Source organism: Lynx rufus, unplaced genomic scaffold (genome assembly GCF_022079265.1).
Source record: "Lynx rufus isolate CCGP_SWC_20201006 ecotype Redwood Valley unplaced genomic scaffold, mLynRuf1.p SCAF_17, whole genome shotgun sequence".
NCBI lineage: Eukaryota > Metazoa > Chordata > Mammalia > Carnivora > Felidae > Lynx > Lynx rufus.
Genome location: NW_025814831.1, coordinates 25,349,919 through 25,368,769, shown reverse-complemented (window position 1 = coordinate 25,368,769; position 18,851 = coordinate 25,349,919). Strand labels below are relative to the sequence as shown.

The following is an 18,851-nucleotide window of genomic DNA, read 5'->3' as shown; positions in this document are numbered from 1 at the left end:
GGTGAATGAATACCTGAGGCTTTCTGGAAAGAGCATCAGGAATATTTTTTTAAGCTAAAAATGTATACAAACAAAGGCTGGAAAGAAATCCATCACTGTGTTAAAAATGTGTTTGGGTGATGGGATTGTGGGCAATGTATTTTAATTTTCTGTGTTTCTGTATTTTCAAAGTTTTCTTCAGTGAGATTTTATTACAGTTTTTAAAAAAATTTTTCATGTTTATTTTTTTGGGAGAGAGACTCACACACACACAGAGTGCAAGTGGGGGAGGGGCAGAGAGAGAGAGGGAGACACAGAATCCAAAGCAGGCTCCAGACTCTGAGCTGTCAGCACAGAGCCCAATGCAGGGGTCGAACCCTTGAACTGCAAGATCATGACCTGAGCTGAAGTCAGATGCTTAACTGACTGAGCCACCCAGGCACCCTGATTTTATTACTTTTATAATGGGAAGTAAACATTAAAAAGTAGAAGAAGAAAGGATTTGGGCACTGGTATTGCATGTGTTTGTGAGGTTGTGTGTGGTATGCAGTGGCTGTTACTGCAACCCAGTCTGTGGTTGGGTAAGACAAGAAGTGTTCTCTGATCCTCCCTAACTGGGCATCGTGTGCTTCTCTGTTCCCACTTCTCCCCAGAAGCCCCACTGAAGGTTTTGGCAGGATTCACTCACACTTTGCTCCCACCCTTCTCCCTGGTCAACCCCACAAAACTATATAGCACACAGTGGGATAGGCTGGGCCAGGGGGAAGAGGCTCTTGCAGGGATGGGGGGACCAGCGCCTCACCCTGTCTTGGCAGATTTGGAGGCTCCTGCGCTCTTCACTCTGCCTGCTGTGGACTTATGTAACACATTCACAGGACTTCATTTTCCAGTAGATTGAAAGCAAAGCCACTGTTGATTTTCTCCAAAAAGATCTATTTGGAAGTGCAATTGCCTGGAATTACACGGTGGCGCGAGAGGCCAGACCTTGCTGTAAATAACTTTTCTCTCAACCACACCGGGGCCTGGCTGGCAGCAGAGTCCATGCTTCAGATGATGGTGCTTGCTGTGGAGCGTGTGTGTGCGTGTGTGTGTATGTGAGGGGGTGGAGAGAGAGGGAGAGAGAGAACAGGTGAGCAAGGTCTTGGGGCCTTTGCTCACCTTCTGCTACTTTGTCCACCTCTGGAGCTCTGCACGTGAAGGAGCGGTGAGATTTCTCATGGGCTGGTTTATGTGCCCTCTCTCTGGTTATGTCTCCCACCCTGCCACCGGGGGGTCTGGGGCTGTGTGAGGTGGAGTGACTTGTGCATACAGTGTGGGGCAGCACAATGAACAAGCTTGAGAATTTGACATATCTGAATTCTAGTTCCAGATGTGCTGGTTACAGTTTATGGGACCTTAGAAAATTACTTATATCTCTGGCCTTTCTTTATCCATTAAAACGAAACAAAACAAAACAAAATTGGTCCTGGGTGTGGGGGTTGAGAGTATCCACATTTCAGTATTGTGAGGATTAAAGGGAGTAATAGTGGAGAAATCACACTGCACAGAGTCTGACACTTGATTTGTGTTCTGGAAATTTAGTTGCATCCTGTGCCCTGTGTTGCCTTCCACAACAGACTGAAATGAGAAGCAAGAGCAGTGGGTTTGGAGCCAGGATGCTGCATGCCAAAGTTGAGAAACAGGTGAAATTCGGGATGTTTTATCCCTTCTTTCCATGCTCTCTTCTTCTACAGTTATCCATAGCTCACACACACGATTCTCCCCTGCCAAAAAAAAAAAAAAAAAAAGACTGGCATGAACTAACTTACACTGTGGAAGAGGGGGCTTCATGCATGTCTTCTGGTGGGCATTTGTGTTGTAAGTGTCCTGCCTGGGCAAGGAGAGGGTGGTCTTTAAACCAAGATGGCAGCACTTTATGCAAGGGAGCATCTGGATAGGGGAGTTGCTTGTAGGTTAGAAAGTCTTACCAGTTGCTCTGGCTATTCTTAAGACCAGCATTACCTTGCAGGCGTCAGAATGAGATTGTGCGTTAGCTTATCTGGGCACTTTTTTCTAACCTCATGTAGCATTGTCCTTTTCACATTTCTTCATCAAGTCTGGACAGTAGTGGAATCTAGCAAACTATGGGCTGTATCCTCAGGAAAAGACTTCCAGACAACTCTGGAGAAGGCATCTAGCCACCCACCCAACACTTATTGAAATCCTACTCTATGATGGAATAAAAATAGCCAACAGTCATTAAATATTTTGCCAACTTCTTGTGTACATTATCTCATCTAACCCCTAGTTCTAATGATATATTTACTGTTATTATTATGCCATTATTATGCATACTGGCTAAGGGAAAAGAAGCCAGAGCCAGAATACCTGGTTCAAATCACAGCTCACTAGTCACTAGCATTGTGAACTTAGGCAAACTGATTCTTTGTGCCTCAATCTTCTTATATTTAAAATAGAAATATTATAGTACTATCTCATAGGGTTGTTTGAAGCATTAAGTAATTCATACATGTATAGAGTTTAAAAGAGTGCTTGACTATTATTATTCCCATTTAATATCTGAGAACACTGAGGATGAGAGGAAGGGAGGTGATTTTCCCAGCAGCACCCAGCTGATGACAGATCCAGGTCAAGAATCTGTGTCTTATGACTCCAGTCTAGTACTTTTTTCTTGTTATGAGGAAAATGTGCAGAATCATTTATATCCTCTACATTATCATCCCCTATGACAGCTGTCAGTCTTAAGTAGCAGTGTTTTAGAATGGCTGAAAACCTTGGTGAGAACAGTTGAGAAGCTGCGAGCTTTTTAAATTAAAATCTTGTCCCCAAAAGCATGTAAAAGAATTCCTTACCAATCAGGGTCAATTTATATGCACCCAGTATGGTGGCTGAAGCTTAAGCAGCAGTTAGTGGACTCTTTAATGAGTGGCTCTGGAGGCAACACTCAGGCTAGGGCCATGCCCAGCAGGGGCTGCCACTAGGCCATGTCCAGAGAGGCTTTGCTCCTAGGTCAACTCTAAGAGAAGAGCCAACTTGTGTGGTGAGCACAGGTCAAACTGTGAGTTTCCATTAAGAAAAAAATATGAATGGCTACTTCACAGAATATGGTAACTAACCCCTGATGGCATCAGGATAGAACATGGAGTGGAAGTATTTTCTAAAGAGTTTTTCTCTTTCCTAGAGTGATCTAGAGCAAACCTTTAGTTGGCCAAGTCCAATAATGTCCTATGTGTTTCAGATGAAGAGGATGGGTCAGGTGGGGAGGGTGTTCCAAGGAGTCCTCTTTTGCCCTCTCCCCATTTCCTTGGACTTCTCCTGACAAAATGCCTACACTTCTACCCTTAGGGATTTATTCTTTGGGGCATTGCTAGTGTTGTGGGTCCCCCGCCCCCATGAATATTCAATTAAATTTCCAATATCTCCAAGAGGGCAATATGTTACACTAAATCATGTAGTGTCTTATATGGAAGTCTATTCCTCCCTGTTTGGATGCAGCAGACAACTAGAGACCTTCAGCCCATTCAGAACTGGAATATAGGCAAGGTGCCTTGGGAGGAGAGAAGGTGGACAGTCTTTGCTAATTCATTATTTTGCCAAGGGCCAGCCTACTTTGTGCCTTCTTACTTAGCAGAGAGCTGCTAGAAAAAGTTCTGGTTGAAGCCAAGTCAGAGAGTTATGATCCAGCATAAGGAAGCATCCCATTCAACCACGATATTTAAGAGTTTGTCCCTCCTTCTTTTCCTCCAGCATAATGTCATGGGTCGATGGTTCCCTCCCAGAAGGTGTTGAAGTGCTAACCCCCAGTGCCTGTGCAGGTGACCTTCTTTGGAAACAGGGTCTTTGCAGACATTTGAGTTAAGATGAGATCATTAGAGTGGGCCCTAATCCAATATGACTGGTGTCCTTATAAAAAGGGCATGTTTGGACACAGAGACAGACATGCACAACAGAGAGAATGCCACGAGAAGCTGAAGGTGGAGATGGGTGTGATGCATCTGCTAGTGAAGGAATGCAGATTGCCAGCAAACTGCCAGACATTAGTAGAGAGGCATAGGACACATTCTCCCTTATAGCCGTCAGAGGGAATGAACTAACTGTGGCAGCACCTTGATCTTAGACTTACAGCTTCTAGAACTGTGAGACAATAAAATTCTGTTGTTTAAGCTACCTAGTCTGTGATAGTTGGCTATGGTAGCCTTTGCTCACCAGTATATGACTAAACCAGCATAGTTGAGAGTTTGTCCTTCCTTCTTTCAGTAAACATTTAGTGATTACCTACTGTGTGCTAGTATAATGCCAAGTCCTGGAAACAATATCTTGGATAAGATCTTTGTTTTTAAGGAGTTCATAGACTTGTAGGTAAATGAATAGGCCAATCTTAATAGTACGATGAGTATTTAATGTCTCTTCTTCCCTCTAGACCGTAGACTCTCAACTGTGTCCATACATTAGAGTCTCCTGGGAACTTAAAAAATACCGATGTTCAGGCTTCACTCCCAGACAATGTGATTTAATTGGCCTTGGGGTGGGAACACAAGGCATTGATATTTTATAAATCTTCCTAAGTAATTCCAAAGACTACCATTGTTGAGAAACACCGTTTTAAAAATATACCCATTATTTTAGGGACTCATTCCAGACCAATTAAATTTTATTTTTAAAAAGTTTCCCAGGTGGTTCTAATGTATAGCCAAGTCTCAGAACCATTCTCTCCCATAAGGTTGAAATTGTGTTTGTCTTGTTTAATGTCATATCTTCTCCACGGTGCCTGGTTCAGAGAAGGCAATCAATAAGTAATTGATGAGTCAGGATCTATGATGAGAAAATATAAGGTGCATGGACGATGTACTGTACCCACTCAGTTGTGGGAGAGCTGAGACCCAAAAGATAAGTCAGTTTAGTCAGGCAAGGAGGGAAAAGAAGAATGTTTGTGGCTGAGGGAACAGTGTGTACATACAGTTAAGGAACTGTACATGGCTCAGCTTGGCTGAAGCGTCACCTGCGGGTGGTGAGAGGTAAGGCTAGAAAGATAAGCAGGGTCATGAAGAGACCTGTAAGCTATGATAAGGAGTTGGGGTTCTGCCACAGGCTTATTTGGGTTGCCTTGGGGGCATAGCCATGGACTCCCAAGGTTGGTTTTTGATATCTTGGCTGTGGTACTCATACAGGTGCAGGTGTGGGCTTAGAGTCTTGCACTTTTTCTCATTGAAGACAGAGGGACCCAAGTGTCTTGGAACCCTACAGACCCATCTCATGAGAAGGTTGTCACCAGCTTCCCATAGAGACCACCAAGTAATGTTACTGCACCTTAGTCCCTGTGACCCGCCACCACCAAGACTTAGGAGGGAGAAGTTCCCAACATTCTTTCCACGCTTGCACATCTTGAGTGGATGGTGGGACAGTTTTCACATCCTTCCAGATGTTCACTAGAATCCCATTTTACCTGGATAACCATAGGTGGTGGGGGTAAAGAGGAGGCTCAGTGTGATTTCCCCCAGCCTCCCTGGCCCCTGGCTCCACAGGAGGCCCCTTCACAGGGTGGGTTGATGACCGAGGAAGGGACCCGACCTGGGATCCTGGACATTTGTCCACTGTGCACGGCCTCCCTTGGGTGTTTGCTTGTCCGAGCTGAGCTGTTGCCAGTTTAGTACTCTATGCAGATTTCATTAACAGACTGCCTGATCCACTCTGAGTCCTTAATGAAGATGTTAAATAAAATTTGACATTATTATTGCCATTTGTACAGCACTTCATATTTACCAAGTGCCTTCAGAACATTTTTATTCTTTTCCAAGCAATAGCCCCATGAAGTCAATTAGTACCACTGTCCCCATTCTACAGAGAAAGCTCTTGGGAGTTCATTGATGTGTTGGGAGTCCTGCAGCCAGTCACCCTCTATCCCCAGGGGAGATTATTCTCCTTCCTTTTGTGCAAAACCCAACTCCTGGAGCTGGGCCAACTCCTCGAAGTCTGTCTGACCCCTCACGCGCTCCCCCCAATTTCTAGGCTGCGCTCACTGAATATCACTCCTTTTCTGTCTTAAGGTTTCCTGCTTTTAGTTCAGGAAAGGCTTGGTCTTCTCTTAGTCGATTTGAATGAATTTGCAAGTACAATTTCCTGATGGGCATTAAATGTCTGGATGACCATGCAAACACGCAGCATTCTGCAGGGCCTCCGCTGTCCATCCTGCCTCTTCTCAGAGGCCTGCCAGCAGCACTACAGATGTGTCTGGCATGAGCTGTCCTTTGTAAACATCGCGGGGCAAACAGCACTGATGTCTTTCTGCATGTGACAACCTCCCCCTCTTACTGTGGGAGACCTCAAATCAGAGGCTCCTACTGACAGCATCTCTGTAAGACTGGGAGAGAAAATAAACCTCGTAAGGAGGGAACAAAAGCCGCTCAGGTGCACTTCCCTGAGGCTTGTCAGAGGAGCGGAATAAGGCGTATTAATAGGTTTGCTTGGCACTCTGGCCTTGGTTTTCTCATGTTAAATGCAGACATTAATGAAAATGCGAGTATATAAAGGGTTTCCTGTTTTAATGACTCAAACATTTTGGGAAGGACTTTTACACTCTTTTTGATTTCACAATTTTAAAATCTACGTTACTAATTTTCTCTCTGTGATGCTATTATGGCTTCATGTTTCCTTTTCTGTGCATACCCCATTTCTGTCTCATTCTTTCCCTGGCTGACTTTCTTTTCCCTCTGACCATCTCTTTCATTTTCATTCTTTCTTTTCCCTTCCTCTGCCACATGAAGTGTCCTCACTCTTTCATTATGCTACCCATCTCATCCCATGGAAGGGTCTTTGGTATTTCTCGTGGGACCACCCCACAGGAGCCTACCTTTCCTCTCCAGCCCCTGCAGGATTACTTCCTGCAAGCTCCTGATGGAGGGTGTGTGGTGCAGTGTGGCATCTAGAGAGTAGGGCACATGGTGAAAAGGCCCAACCCCTACACACTGTCCTGTGATGAGGATGTGGGGTGTGGGGAGGTTGTGAATAGCAGAGGGGATTGTGGGATTGATCCTTTGATGAAAGGATCAAAATAGGGTTTGGCAATACATTACAGTGAATGGAAAGAACATTGAACTGAGGATTAAAATTATTAGAGTCAATGGGGTTCCTGGGTGGCTCAGTTGGTTGAGCATCCGACTTCAGCTCAGGTCATGATCTCACAGCTCGTAGGTTCGAGCCCCGCATCAGGCTCTGTGCTGACAGTTCAGAGCCTAGAGCCTGCTTCAGATTCTAGTGTCTCTCTCTCTCTCTCTCTTTCCCTCCCCTGCTCATGCTCTGTCTCTCTCTCTCTTAAAAATAAAGATTAAAAAAAATTTTTTTTAATTATTAGAGTCAAAAACTGTGAAAAGTCTGAGACTGTAGCCTATGTGCAAGCTAGTAAGTGAGTCTGCTGCATTTATATGTGTGTGTATATGATTATATATACATGTGATTAATGTATGTATGTGAATATAATATTCAGATATAGAACATATATACAGGCCGTATATACACATGTGTGATGAATGTATGCATGTGTGTATATCCATGTATAACACATTTACACATGTACACACATATACACATGCATGCACACATGTATTTATATACATGTATATACACATGTAAATTTATATACATACACACAATACTGTCAGTATATATATTGACAGATTATACAAGATCATGGACAGAGACAAAGAGCATTGGTTACTTATGGCAAAAGCAACAACTAGAGAAATCTCTTGCATCTGTTCTCTGAGTCCCAATTCCCACAGGGTGGTGTGAGGGCAGGATGGTACCAGCACATGAAGTGGGGTGATTCAAGGAGAGTACCCCACCCCGGTCACGTTAGGAAACTCTGATTTTATCTAGAGATGCTGGTGACCTGCTCATCCTCCCCTCTGGAGAGAGAAAGAACCCTTTCTTTACTCTGGAATGTAAGCTAATCTTCATGGAGAAAAGAACTTATACTCCTGGAATGGCTCAGGGGAGGGAGATGTTCTCTATCTTTGTTTAGTAGCCAGGAAACAAATCTGTCTTCTGATCAGGAGAAAGATAGTATCTTAAGTTTCAAGGATGTTTTACTATTCAAACACCCTTGAAAGGATTGTCAGTGCCCATTGCCCAACTCATGCAGAAAAGTGAGATTTCATGGAGAACAGACATAATCAATCAATTATGTTTTCTTTTGTTTTTTCTTCCTTTCTTTCTTTTCTTTTCTTTTCCTTTTTTTGGGGGGGGGTGTAAAACCCTCAGCAGGCAATCTTTACTATGTTGATTACTTCTGAAATTGCTCTAGCCATGTAAAATCATATTCTTTGTATTTCCTCCCTGTGTTCCATTTTTCTCCTTTTGTGAATCCGTGTATGTATTTCTCTCTCTCTAATTGGCAGGGAGGGTAGAAAGGAGAACATGTCTTTTGAAGCAATATGAAGCAACTTATGAAGTAAGAATTCTTATGAAGTAAGGTCCTGATCCTACCAAATAGCATTCACAGTTTAATCTTGATTAAAGATTAAGAACTTTAGCTATTATTAATACTTACCTTACAAACAGGGATTATAAGAAGAATGGTTATCCATTGTAATACCACCTTCTCCTCCTGGCTGTGAAGGGATTCCCCAAATTCCACTAGAGTTCTGAGTTGCAATCCTGTGACTAAGCAGAAGACTCTCAAAGAAATATGGCACAGAGGAATGTGTCCTTGGAGAGCAAAATCCTACATCAGAATAGATGGAGTCTGAGACTTCTTCCAGCTCTGAAATTGGGACAATGATGCTCCCTGGACATTTGGAAGATGCCCCTTTTTCCCTTTCAGTCAATTTGGATTCTACTCACAGCACAGATAATCTCCCTCTCTCATGTCCTGTGTTTCAACTTCTCCATTTATCCAGTGAGTAGATATAGAGGCATGTGGCTAATGTGCTAGACTTTCTGCTGGAGACCTGGTTACGTCTTATTGTTGTTGAAATGAAAAGAATCAAGAGAATAATGGGAAAGGTGTATGAACTTCAAGTAGGGCATCAAAAGATAGGGGATGCTGATTAGCTATGTGACCTTGGACAAGTTACATAACCTCTTTGTGCCTCGGGTATCCTTTCTTGAAAATGAAGAAGATAATGCCTACTTGGCTATCTATCTCATGGGGATATTGGCAGAGCAAATGAGTTCATGTTCAGTGTATGAGGTGCTCAAAGGAAAGACACTGGTTGAATGTAAAGTTTGCTTTTGCCACATAAATGTCATCATTCTCCCCTTCTGTTCCCCATCTCAGCCCATGGACGGACCTCTGCTGTTTCTGACAGTGCTATGCCACAGGATTCTGCCTTTTCTTTCCAGCCCTGCAGGATTACTTTCTGTGAGCGCCTGATGAAGGGCATGTGGTGCAGTGTGGGGCATCTAGAGAGTGGGGTGGATGGTGAAAAGACCCAAACCCCACACACTGTCATGTGATGGGGGGTGTGGAGTGCAATGAGATTGTGAATAGCAGAGGGGATCATGGGTCCTTTGACTCAGGGAGCTACTTTCTGGGCAGGAGCAAGTGGAACTAAGGGGCACGGAAAGGGTTCAAATAGGGCTGGCTCTGCACACAAATCAAGTGTAATGAAAGGAGTATGGGCTGGATCTGAGATTTAGCGCTTCTTGGGTCATTAATTAGTTGGTATGTGGCTAACATATGGGGAAGATTTGCAATATTGGAGATATTTTTTCTTTCTGCTTCCTGTGAATATCTGAAGATAATTCTAAGATTACCAGTCGACTAGCCCATCAGTGTGCCTGCTCCTTTTCTTTCTAACTCCCTTCCTTCCCTCTCCACAAATATTTATTTATACCTCATTTGTAACTGAAGATAAGCATCTCTGAAATCGGGCCTGTTGGCACATGTCTAAACACTCTTTAACTGAGAGACAGATATTCACAGAAACATTTTTAAATGTCCACAAACTAACACGTAGATTGTCAAATCCTAATCACAAGGTTCAAATCAGGCTTCTGATACTAATGTTTTAGAAGGTTCACATGTCAATCAGCAGTTTTCCTGGTACAACTCTCATGAATCTTGCGTGTGTGCTTACATGTGTGTAACTGCATGAGATGCATTGTTAATTAACATTGTAAGGCTAAGCACTCAATGGAAAGGTTCTGGAGAATTCTATTTCATTATGACAGAATTTGTGTTTAAAAAACACAATCAAGTAGAGCCTGTATTGAAAGAGCAAGACCTGTTTCCAGAGTCATGTTGCCAATATTAAGTCCATTCTGACATAGGGGTTTTGCTCTGAGTGTCCTGGTGGCCACATGGATGTTCCATTATCCCCTTCTTTTAGTGCAGAAAGATTCTTGCAAAGATGCTTCAGATGAATAATTCTCCTGCCATTGCCAATATGCAACTCATTCCGCATGGATGTTCCTTCAGACTCTAACCTAGTTTGTGTTCAGGTAATTCTGGTAATGGGACATTTTGCCTCTCCCCTGGGGGACCATTTCCAGCATCTAGCCATCCAACCGATTAGTTGGAGAACTGAGCCCTGACTTAAGGAGGGAAAGAGGTGTTTTTTGAACTGGCAGGGTGGCTTCCAAGGCTTTTGAATTGTTCTCCCAGCTGTCAGGGATCATTGTGAGCCGTGAGAACTGCTAATCGAATCCTAAGTTTTTTGTTTTTTGTTTTTTATTTTTTTCAACTCAGAAAATTCGATTAGAAAACCAGAATAATTGAAATGTGCATTTCCACACCACTTCCTAAATAAAATGTATACATGTGTCAAGTCAGACGGATTCTAAAATCAGTTTTTCTCCCATTAAGCAGGCAGTGCTCTGGGGCTGGAAAGAACTGGTTCTGAACTTCAGCTTTGCACTGAACAGTTGTATGATCTTTAAATTTCCTTCTAATAAAATGAGGAGAGTAATACTTTCCCCATGGGCTTGCATGAGAGATCAATGAGATAAAGCCCCAGGCACAAGACCCATTGTGTGGCATTCAGCACACGGTCATTTACCTTCTTTTTCTAGGAAGGATGCTCAGCTTCCGGGTTCTCTGATAAGCCTCTCTGGAATTCCAATTGGTCCCTTTGGATGCCCTGATGACCCATGAATGCCCTCCGGGATGGGTGTGATACTGTAGTCTCCAAATAGCCACCTTGCCTCCTTTCTCTTGCAGACATCAGGCACATGCAGACAGGGGGAAGGACAGATCTCCCTGGGAGGCTGTCACCAGGTGCCACATCACTGTGTGTTTATGGGCTTGCTCTGAAGAGCAGATGGGGGATTTGTCCACTTCCTAAAATTGAAAACGTTCCGGTTCAACATAGGAGACAACAGTGGTAATTGTACTATAAATTGACATAAACTGCAATGAGAAAAGACCTCCTTGACTTCCCCTGCCTTGGATTCCACATCAGGATGTGTTAATGAAAGCATCTGTCTCTCGCCAGCTCCCGTTATCAGACATCTTAATTTATTTACTTATTAAAAAATAAAAGGGGAATTTGTGCTTTGGTTTTTTTTTCCCCTTTATTTTACCTTCATCATTATGCATTAAGTGATCTTAGCAAAACGGACAAACACAATGACTATAATTAAATATAGTTCTTGTTTGGTATGGTGCTTTCCTCCTGTGGCATTGGCAGTTCTTCTAATGACAATGACCTTGTAATTTAAAACATATCCTACGGATGTCTGTTCTTTATTTTAAACTGCTGTGAACACACACTGGTTGAGCAGTGGCAATAACGAGAATGAGACCTGGTGGTGGTTGATCCAAGCTTTCCCCACAGGTTAAAGCAAGAAGCTTTTACCCAGAAAGGCCTCATGGCCTCAGAATGTATCATTTGTCATGGACCTTCTCCTTTGAGTAGTAATCTGGAGTCAACACATTGCTTCTGTTCCAGACGGCATTGGGAATTCCAACCATATCCATTCAGAATTTGGTGTTGATTTGAATCCTTCTGTATTCGACTTGGTGATAGTCCTTCCTTTATTAATTCACTCAACAAATGAGTAGAATGAATGGATTAAAGCTTTAGGAGATACGGCAGTGAACTGGAGAGAGGCTGGAATGAGCCTGTGTTGGGGGAGGGTCATTGGGTCTCTGGTTGGATTGGAGGGTTTGTTTGGAAAGTGGGGAATAAAGTTGGGTAAGTAGATCCCCCAAACTGCAGGCGTCTTACCATATACCATCATCTGTCTGTCTACCTACCTACCTACCTACCTACCTATCAGACATTCTTGCCCTTTACTTCTGTTTCAGATTAATCAGAGGCTGACTTTTGTTCCCCTCTTGGGACAAGGTCATCTTTTGACTAAAGGGTAGGGGATGAAAAGACCTTGGCTTTGAGTACATATGTCCTCAGGACCCTATATGACTGGGAACCAAGTATCTTTTCCCCCCTTCAAGCAACACCTACTTGTCCCTAGAACTCTATTCCTAACCCAGATCTGCACTGTTCACCCTTTTTCCCCACTCTGCCCATTTCCCAACAGTTGGTTTGGAACATGATTAATTAAAAAAGTCACATTAAAAAAATATATATCCCACTGAAGGGGTATACCCTTCAAAAATGTATACCATTTGTAGTAATTTGAGAATAATGTAATGATGTTCTTCACCTTGGCAACAGATAGGAGTTGGTGTGGTGCCTCAAGACATAGAAGCCATTTTCATGAGATCTTGAAAAAGTGTTCCTGCCTTATCCTCCTGTATGAATGATGGTCTAGAAATAGAAAAATTACGGGTTTATGCTGGAAATCTTTGTCCTGCTATTTCTTTAGGCAACCACAAACACACATAAACACATTTATAATGAATATTTTCATTTGATGTCTGTCTTATGGTAGGTACTCAAGAAATTAATTTTTTCTTTCCTTTTCCCCTTTCTTCCATGATGGTGACACATAGTAGGTGCTCAGTGTGCTCTTACATATGAATTATATTAAAGGCATAGATGCATGTTAGGTATAGCATAGAAGAGAGGTGCCTCATTTCTGTCTCATGGATATAGGATGTAGACCATAGCAGTCACAGAATTCTCTTCCTTCCTGATAATTCACTGTGGCCACTCAGTGGGTTGTTTTAGATGCAGCAAGTACTCAGTAAATTTTTGCTTAGTACCAAGGGAAATGTCCAGGCAGCCCCCTCCAGCCAGCCTTTACACATCATTTTGTATAGATCATTATGTAACACAGAAGTGTGCAATATTGCCCCTTTGCAAAATATTCTTTGACCTTTGTCTGGAAATTGACTGTTATTATTGTTATTTTCCATTCTGTTTATGATGTCTATTAATGTATGTGTTTATTAATTTTTTAAAGGAGAATTTTTGATGAAGTAAAACTTATGACTGAGGAGTGTGGGGGGGGGGCAAGGATGATGGGATGGCTGAAAGGGGAAATTAAGGGTCTCTTGAAATCTTAGAATCGTATAGGAAATAGAGGGTTTCTATCCATACCTACTGAAGGGATTCTCTGAAGACTTGAACTACTTAATCTCTCTCCCTTTCTCTTAAAGGCAAAAGATTAATTATGTTTTTGTCCTTAGTACTTTTAAAATTAAAATTATATAAGTGAAAATAAAATAGAAAAGCAAAATTTATAAAAGTAATTTGTATACATTGTAAAAGTACTCAGATGTTTACAGAAGCAACACAAAAGCAAAATTATCTCCCCTGTGACCCATTCTCTGCTGGTAAAACTTTAAAATGTTTCTGTTCATAGTTTTGTCTATCATCTGGATTCTAATATACTTTCTTGATTTATGAAATGGAGACAGTGTTTTTTGATTCCTTGCTTTGAGGGATTTAGAGCTACATCCCTAAAATCCACTTTCTATTCATTATTCCTTCTCCAGAATTCTGTCTCCCATATGGATCCATTTTCAGGGTATATATATAATTAGGTTTTTCATGCCTTGTTTGTTTGGAATGAGTAAAGATGCAGTGTTTGGAAAAAGACTGTCCTGGAGGCAGAATCCCAACTTTGCCAGTTTCTAAGGGCATGGGCTTGGGCAAATCACTTAACCTTTCTTCTCACCCATTACTTGGGGGCCATGATATCAGCTTTATAGTGTGGACATGAGGATTAAGCGACCTGATACAGAATTTCTCAAACATTTATGATGAATGGATCTTTTTTAAAGATTAAAAATGTTGGTAGCACCTCACCCACCCAATGTGTGTTAAATTATTTTTACGACAATATTACTTGGATATTTACAAAAATAAAATTTGTTATGGATTAGTTTCATGCTCTGATACAAGTATACAACCAAAACAAGTTGATACATTACAAATTACAATACAGAAAAATTAAATTAAGCAGTATTAGTTTAATGCGATCAGTTTGTACTCTATATGAAAAGAAATCTTCATGAATGATGTGAATATGGTACTATCTGCCATAGCCTAGATCTTTTAAAGTTTGGCGTTTCTCATTCTGTTTCTGCTGTGTGTTCGCTCAGTTCTCCCTTTCACTTTTCCCTAGTCCAACTCCCAGGGAATACTATATGGTGCACAGGGATGTTATTTGGCCTTTGCTTAGCATGAACACATCTGCTATGTATTGGCTCCATCTCTGTTCTTTCCTCACTGGTCCATGACTATTAATATCCTATAATTGACACCAGTCCAGTTGTAGACACACCTGTAGGTGTGAGCACTGAAACTGCAAGGTAGTACTCAATTACTGAGTGGTCATCTGGATGACTTTTTAATATTATTATCATTGTGAAAATTTAGACCACACATGCACACACACACATACACACAAACTATTCTCACTGCTGTAGTTCTACACCTGCTATTTGTAAGAATATATATGTATATATTTCCTGGAAGTCTTATTACTGTTAATGGTAGTTTTATTATGGCTATAGATTTCTATCAGGCAAGCCTATCAGTTGGCTGTTGCTGTGTAACAAACGGCCCCAAGACTCAGTGATTTAAAACTACCAGGCATTTATTAACACTGTGGATCTTGAGTTTGCTGGACAGATCTGCTTATTTTTTTTTTTTTTTTAGTTTTTTTTTTAATGTTTATTTATTTTTGAGAGAGAGAGACAGAGACAGAGGACAGAGCATGAACAAGGGAGGGGCAGAGAAAGGTAGAAACAGAATCCTAAGCGGGCTCTAGGCTCTGAGCTGCAAGCACAGAGCCTAACATGAGACTCGAACTCATGAGCCATGAGATTATGACCTGAACCCAAGTGGGACACTTAACTGACTGAGCCACACAGGCGCCCCCAGATCTGCTGATCTGATTTAGGGGCATTGTGGCTCACTTGTCCATATGTGGCCCACTGCAGGTAAGCTACTTAACTTTGCTGATCTTGGTTGGGCTCTCTCACATCTTTGGTGCCTTAGCTAAATGGCTTGGCTTTCTTCTATATGGTCTCTCATCCTCTCTTAGGTTAGCCTAGGCTTGTTTTCAGAGTAGCTTGGACACATGCTTGTGGTGATCATAGAGAATCAAGGGAAAGAGTAGATATATGCAACACACTTGAGGGCTAGGCTTGGAGCTGGCATACCTTTACTTCTGCTGTGTTCTGTTGACCAAAGCAAGTCATAGGCCAACCCAGATTCATAGTTTGGGGAATTAGACTGTACAACCTGTTTCTAGGTGAGAAGAACTACAAACTCACAATTCAAATGTTGTGATTACAGGTAAGCATGAAGAATTTGAGCCATTATTATAATCAATCTACCCCAGTAGCTAAGAGGTTGGGGTATGGAGATCTATAAGGAAATTATGCTGACCTTCTTGGTGACACAGGGATACTGACTTAAGAAAGAATGGATATGTAAGATGTTCTGCCCCTTCTTTGGTATGGGAATGAGGAAGAGGGTGGAGTCAGAGATGACTCCAAGGAACCCTAGGCTGGATGACTGAGAAGCTGGCAAAGCTGCTAACTGAGGTATGACATTCAGCAGGAAATGCAGAGTTGAATCCGGGCGGGGCGGGGGGGGTGGCGCTCAGAATGGGAGAGGTCAAGGTAGAGGGAGATATTAAGTTTGACATACTGGAGCTGTTCCTATAAGGAGAGTCCTTCTCCACCTGGTTTCACGTTAAAATTACCTAAGTAGGGTTTTTTTTAATTAAAAAATTATTTTTAAAGTTTATTTATTTTGAGAGAAAGAGAGAGTGAGCAGGGAGGGGAAGAGAGAGAGGGGGAAAGAGAGAGAGAGAGAGAGAGAGAGAGAGAGAGAGAGAGAGAATCCCAAGCAGGCTCTGTGCTGTCGGTGCAATGCCTGACTTGGGACTTGACCTCACAAATCGTGAGATCATGACCTAAGCCAAATCAAGTGTTGGTTGCTCAACCAATTTAGCCACCCAGGTGCCCCACCCCCCCACACACCCCTCCCCCGCAAAGCAGCTTTTAAAAAATACTGACAGTTGAATCTCATCCCAGATCAATTAAGTTCAAATTTCTAGGAAATGTGTCCTGGTATTATTATTTTTAAAAATCCCCAGAAAATTCTAATGTACAGCTTAAGTTGGAATAATTATCTAGATCAGTGTTCTTCTGCCCATACATAGAATCATCTGGATACCTTACAACAAATACTGATGCTTGGGCATTACTACCAAACTATCTATTTAATTGGTCTGGGATAAAAACTAGGCAACTGTATTAAAAAAAAAAAGTCTCTCTGAGTGAATTTAATGTGCAGCTACAGTTGAGAACCACTGACCTAGATAGTTAATTTTCACCGTGAATAATCAATGTTTTCAGGTTGCAAGCCATGGCAAAGGGGCGCTATAACAGAGTCTCTTTAAGATCTGGGCAGGTTCAGAATTAGCATGAAATTGCTGGGTGCCAGCCAGGGCATGGGGACAGGAGCAGTTGGAGGATGAGACCAGAAACTTTCAGGACCCAACCTGGATCAACACATAGTGCTTGAAGAACAAGGGCACATCACAGTTAATCCTGTTTCGAGGACAGATGCTGAGAATCTCAACCTCCCTGAGAAGGTCTGGAATATAAAATGTCATGGTGTCATCTGACTCACCTGTCCTCAAATTCAGATACAGTTTTCTTTCTCTAGCATGCAGACAATGCAGCTTCCATCATTTTCTTTTTTGGAGGTAAATTCACAATGTCTTAAACCTTAATATATGAGTGTTACCTTGATTACAAACCCCAAACTGCCTCTTCTTTGAGTTCATCCCATTAGTCTGAGCTTTGACCTTGTTACATCTGAGATAATTCTGGGACCTTCTTGTTGTTAATGTCTTATAAATATTTGTAGACCAATTATCTGTCTATAGCCAGTCACTGAGTCAACAACAGAATATTAAGGATTTTTTTCCCTCGTGTTCATAAATCATTCTTGGCAGAGCTTTAATCATTTGGGTTTTTGGCTGCCTCTCTGACTTTCCTCTGGTTTATTTTTGGCCTCCATAAGCCTCATCTATTTTGGGGAAATATTTAATTGCATAATACAAGTTGACTCCTGTTAGGTATGCCACTGACAATACCCCTAGGCTTAGGATTCTTCAAAGTGGGCATGTGAATCCCTTTGGGGTGGGGAAGGCCTGTAAGGGCACATTGCTGAGCACCCCCAACACCTTCTCTCCCCTGTCCCTAACCAGATCTCTGAGGATGGGGCTCAGGCATCTGTACTTTTCACATGTTTTTGGATGATACTTATACATGCAGTTGGTATATATAACCAGTTGGTATAATAAACCATAGCTTATTACCTCAATATTATGCTTATGCAGAGGAGTTTGTTTGTTTGGTTTTGGTGGGAGAGGCTTTGCTCCACGAGCCTCATCTATAATCAAGATATAGACCCTTCCCTGAAGAGTTTCCAAAAACAGCGGTGCCTGGGTGGCTCAGTTGGTTCAGCATCAAACTTCAGCTCAGGTCATGATCTTGTAGTTCATGGGTTAGAGCCCTCATTCATCTCTGCATTGATGGTGTGAAGCCTGCTTGGGATTCTCTCTCTCTCCCTCTCTTTCTGCCCCTCCCCCACTTGCATCCTCTCTCTCTTTTTCTCTAAATAAATAAACTAAAAAAAAGGGGTTTCCAAAAATGTTCTACATTAGGAATCACCATTTTACTTTGGTCTTGACTCTCAGTGGGGTTGGTCAACACATGAATTTTATTGCATACCCCTGACACCCCTAAGGTATAAGCAGAGGTAAAAGGGAAAAGAGAGGTGGGACAGTAAGTATAGGAGATAAATAGTGGGCCAGATGAGAAGAGAGATATGGAGATGGGGAGGAGATGAAGGAGAGTCACATGTATAAAAATGGCTGAGTATCATCTATGGCAAGTATAGTATCATGTTCTACATTTTGAAGCACTTTACAGTATACCAAATCCTTCTACGTGTGATCCTCACAACTGTCCTAGAATAACTGGATTGGGCAGGTATTAACATCCCCGTTTTACAGATGGAAAAACAGACTCCTTGTGGTGACATGTCCAAGTTCAGATGGCTAGTAAGTGTCAGAAATAAGACTAGAACCAGGACTCAAGACTTAGTCCTAGAGTAGGTATTATTCTGTCAGTCCTAATCTATACTAGGTCTATGCAGCCTAGACTTGCTCTTGCTCTAGTGTTATGAGGAGACCTTCACTCTGGGTGAGTATCTCTTTGTGATGTGATGTAGTCTGGCTCTTTGGGGAGGTTTGTGGTATTTGGAGAAGGAGCAGAGTGGAATGGGTATCCTTGAAGTCCTTTGAAACCCACATTATAAAAGCCAGGAAGCTTGCTGAAAGAGCTTTTATTACATGTTACAAACAGAACAAACTGGTGAGTGCTACCTGAGTGTCTTCATTCTTCCATTTATTCACTTTCTTCCCTCCTCCTCTCATCTCCTACACATTCAACACACATAAACCAAGGAATGCAGTATGACTCTGGGATCCGA

The 18,851-nt window shown here is 42.1% G+C and overlaps 1 protein-coding gene and 1 long non-coding RNA gene across 5 annotated transcripts in view; both read left to right on the top strand.

The window, feature by feature from the left end:
• Positions 1 to 18,851, top strand: part of NRXN3 (neurexin 3) — a 1,502,570-nt gene that overhangs the window by 204,830 nt on the left and 1,278,889 nt on the right. The window lies entirely within an intron of this gene.
• On the top strand, positions 1,570 to 11,458 carry LOC124512306 (uncharacterized). Its single transcript, XR_006962099.1, has 3 exons — positions 1,570 to 1,661; positions 10,308 to 10,419; positions 11,138 to 11,458. It is a non-coding gene; the product is annotated as an uncharacterized LOC124512306 (long non-coding RNA).